This window comes from Amphibalanus amphitrite, unplaced genomic scaffold, assembly GCF_019059575.1.
Source record: "Amphibalanus amphitrite isolate SeventyFive unplaced genomic scaffold, NRLGWU_Aamphi_draft 001538F_arrow, whole genome shotgun sequence".
NCBI lineage: Eukaryota > Metazoa > Arthropoda > Thecostraca > Balanomorpha > Balanidae > Amphibalanus > Amphibalanus amphitrite.
This window is the reverse complement of record NW_024883031.1, coordinates 25,459-30,424: the sequence shown is the minus strand read 5'-3', so window position 1 is coordinate 30,424 and position 4,966 is coordinate 25,459.

Below are 4,966 nucleotides of genomic sequence, written 5' to 3'. Positions count from 1 at the left end.
GAACAATCACTAATTAACGGAATTATGACTTAATCAATAATGCATCATTATTTGACACTCTAGTTCAGTACTGCAATTGGTGACACTCTTCGTCACTTCTTCAGGAAGGAAAGACGTACAACTATACAGGGAAGAACGATACACGGCGGCTAGCAACTCAGCAATAAAAATGACAGAACATCTCTATTTACCTGGTACGATGGCGAGCCGTCCAGGAAATATTTGTTTCGATTCGGACAGCGGTCTGTACGGAGAACGGTGTCACTGTCACGAGGAGGCGGTATCAATAGACACTGCGGCGGCCTCGCTCACGCCAGCTAGTGTCCCGCAGAACTGCACTGCCGTTCACTACCCCTCCCCCTTCGGTTGGATGTCACGCTATAAGCGCCGTACTGTCCCAGTCCCGTCCTGTCCCGTCTCCGTCCTGTCTCTGCCCCGTCCTGTCCCAGTCCCGTCCTGTTCCAGTCCCGTCCTGTCCCAGTCCCGTCCTGTCCCAGTCCCGTCCTGTCCCAGTCCCGTCCCGTCCCAGTCCCGTCCCGTCCCAGTCCCCTCCCGTCCCAGTCCCGTCCCGTCCCGTCCCAGTCCCGTCCCGTCCCAGTCCCCTCCCGTCCCAGTCCCGTCCCGTCCCGTCCCAGTCCCGTCCCGTCCCAGTCCCGTCCCGTCCCAGTCCCGTCCCGTCCCAGTCCTGTCCTGTCCCAGTCCCGTCCTGTGCCAGTCCCGTCCTGTCCATATGCACAATGTCGCTGTAAAGAAACCACTCATCCGCCTCATTTGCCAGTATCCGGAGTTGGCCTCTTATGTTGGCACCCCGTAACTCCTCCTCTAATTAGCAGGAAACTTAGGCAGTGTGCAAATGGTCAGTGTTTTTATGGTTTTTCATGGAAATTGCAAATAAGACAGCTTCAGTGCATGGCACGCTGTGGTATTGTATGGAAAAAGATTGTCCCCAGACCGGTGGCACACCATTCAGCGACGTAAATGAATTTTTATTTTTCCTAAATGGCCATGAATGCGCTTATCGTTTCATTCAAAACATGGGGCCACTTTCAGACATCAGTCTCAACCGGTTCATCACACATTGGCGCCACTCAGGGTCACTAAGTAACGTCAGTTCGTCGCTCAAATATGTCACACGTTCTGTCGGGGATGTCACTCCGTCACTACATCTGGTGATCTTTGCAGTGATTGGTCATCTACCATCAGTCGGCCACCTTGGTTGCTGATATTTCACTGGTCATTCAGCGACATTGTTCCAAACAGACAACTACGAGTGCCCTACAGGAGAAGCGTTGTGGTTCTTTCACACGAATTGTCGGTGATCACTATTTACCACAGTTCCATGTCCCGCTACTGCATCAAACTCATGTCGCCGTGGAACGTCCAAATTATCGCGATGATCCCTGGCAGTCATTGCGCTCTCATTTTACGACCAATGGTTATCGGTTGGCTGACAAAAAAAAAACTTCAGTTCCTACAAAGTGCACCACTTGCCTTGCACTTTTAAACTGCAGGTATAGTATAGTGATGAATAAGTAGGACACAGCCTCAAAGTTATCTATACGGTATAGCCACTAGCCAACACAACAGACCACCCCAACCAGCCCACCTTACCAGCTGAGATTTTGCCCCAGGCGGTTTCACGCCGATCTCCAGCCGAGGCCCGTTGTATGTACATATATAGCACGATGATCGCATCTGAAAACGATGCCGGGTTTTCACTCCTGCCACCGCGTCCTTGAAACTATATATTGAGAGATCTTGGAATTGTCTGCTGGTGTTGTGGCGCTTCGTCAATATTTAAATGCAATTTGGAGATACGACGTCAAACATTATTCAGCATAGATCAGAAATCAGATTCAGCATGCTTTGCAGCGTTCTTGATTAGGGAACTACTTATTCATGTAAATTTGCAATGTAAACTAACAATGATTTAACAGGTCCGATTCAAAACGATTTACAAATCAAAGCCATGCAAAGTGCTCTAATACTGAACATTTATCAATGTGATTCAGCCGGTTGTAATGTTTGGAGATACATGCATAAGAAGATGCATGAGTAAATAAGCAAATAAAGATAATATGGACGATGACGAACTGACAGAACAGAGGCCTACGACATGACCGTATTCCACATGACTCAAAATTGTATAAAAATAAGATACCAATCACTAAATATCGTAAATGCGTCTTCACACTTAACCCTCGCTCCGTTGGAGGGGGGCAATTTGCCCCCATTGTGGTTTTTCCTGAATATCAAGAAAACGGCAACGCGCAGCGCCGCCACATTTTCAGTACCTTCCTGGGCATCAATTTGACACCTTCATACCAAATTCTAAGTCCTAGGTCACCTTAGGTCAGGAGTTATTGAGGTCAAACTGAGGTCATGTTCGAGCAAAAATGAGCAAAAAACATGCAATCTTGAAACGCTCACCAAATCTACAGTTACCAAGCAATTTCAAAGTTCTGAATATGGTGTAGTAGACAAAAAGCGGCGCTACAAAGCTGCTATCTTATTTCAAAATTTTGGATTCTTGACCCCAAAAAAAATTCAATAAATTGATTTTATTTAGAAAAACTCAAAACATCCAACAAAATTACCGGATTTCGAAAAACAAAAAACAAAATATATGTAATAGTCCCTGCGCTCTTCTACATATTACATACCAAATTTCAGATCGATATCTCGTTTTTGGTCAAGTTATAGCGAAAAAAATTGTTCAAAAATGATGACGTCAAATTTTTCAACTCAATTTTTAGCGATTTTAGACCACGTAGGGCAAAACAAAGACCACCAGTGAACTCAACGTGACGAGCTGCATCGAATCAATACCCATTTTATGCAAATATCAACTTTGAAATTTGACCTAATTTGACCTGACCTTGACCTGACCTTGACCTGACCTTGACCTGACCTTGACCTGACCTTGACCTGACCTTGACCTGACCTTGACCTGACCTTGACCTGTCCTTGACCTGACCTTCACCAGAACATAATCTAAACTGACCCCAAAGGCTGCCTGACCCACATAATCGTATTTGACATAATATAAAATGGACCATAATACATGCATCACATGATATTTTCATATTGTACCCCTCAGTGACCTGACCTCTGTGACCTGACCTGGTATCAGTGACCTCAAATAGCAAAATATGTGTTTGAAGAACATTTCCCCATCGATGATTTTCAATTAAATGCATTTTACTCGATTTTACAACGCATTTCTTGAAATGCCTGTAAACGGTGAAAATTCGACCTTTGACCTGATCTGTGACGTCATCGGTTTGACCTAGGTCAATAAAATTGGGTCACAAGGTAGTTGCCTGATAGGGCTATCCAACACCGTTTGCCGCTTGTCGCTAGGTTGCGTGGTTCTCGGGATCTTAGGGGGGCAAATTGCCCCCCCCCCCAACAGGGCGCGTTGCTTGGCAGAGCCCAACGGGGCGCGGGATAAATGTCATGCTTTGAAGCATCGGGAAAAGTGAGGAGGCCGTTCAAAAGTATTATTTTGTATAAATAAAACTCATCTCGGCTAAGCATACTTGCAGTCTTATGCTAAGCTCTCAGTGCTGACTCTGCATATACGAGTAGGTAGTGTTTTCTTTTTCTTTTTAGGAAACGGGAATGTTTTGAAATAACTATAGTGTTCTAATAAAAAAGAGAAGCGGTGACTTCTCCCTCCTCGGCTCCTACACTTATGTCATTTATTTATACTTGAATGCTATAGCAAAATACACATTGCGGACGCAACACGTGTCGTGTTTGCGCGTACCTATATACGTTTCAAAGTGATGCGATGAAGAACTGTGAAGTACAACACTAGGGTAACCAGGTCTCCATCCGTCAAGTTTGTAAGCACATAAAGTCAAATAATTGTTGATTACTTTTTCTTCTTTTTAAAGGCGAACTGAAATCAACTCTTTTTTTCGAATCATTAGGCGCCGGTAGAAAAGTTGGGCCTTAAAGGTTGCTGTTGTCGCTTAGCACATCGTTTGCTTTTTTTAAGCATCGTTCTGGTAATGGACAAATGCTACCAGCATTCTCATTAACCATCAAAATACTAAAGCAAGAGGAAAAGATACGTGTGTTGCACATGCATACCAGGTGCCCAATATGGCTCAGCTACACTATATCTGAGGATTTGAAAGGACAATGGGATAGCATCACCTGTCGCTAACCAAAAGCCTTTGTTTTGTGTTGTTTAGACCTTTGCTGTTTTTTCAACTGCCCTGTAGTTCAGCACGTGCCTACACCAGACAGACAGACAGACAGACAGACAGACAGACAGACAGACAGACAGACAGACAGACAGACAGACAGACAGACAGACAGACAGACAGACAGACACAGTCACACAGACAGACAGACAGACAGACAGACAGACAGACAGACAGACAGACAGACAGACAGACAGACAGACAGACAGACAGACAGACAGACAGACAGACAGACAGACAGACAGACAGACAGACAGACAGACAGACAGACAGACAAATGCACAGACAGAATCGGACGGAGGTGCAGTGATGCCTTGTTATCCACAGCAGTGCAGCACCTACAGTCATTCATCAGACCGTGCCCAGTCGTGACAGCGGCACCACTGATAAGGAGACCGACTATAGGATCCGCCCCGACTGTGACCCTGACACACAGACATATACAGTCACCGGAAACAGGCACACGGTGTGACAAGTGGATCAGAAACGGATTCGGATTGCTCGGGACGCGATGGAAATAAGCAAAAAAGCGCAATGGTAAATGAATCTGTTTAAGTGCTGACAGCCGGAGGAGCTAAGCACGGAATACAGTAAGGAGACAGTCACACATGACTCCTTGCAATGTTGCAGACACTCTTTCAGAGACCGTATAAGATAGGCATCAGTTCATGACACACAAGAGCACTGCTGTCGTGTCCGCTGAACTTCCAGACCGCGTACAATATACCGGGTGGCCCAGAAAAAACGTT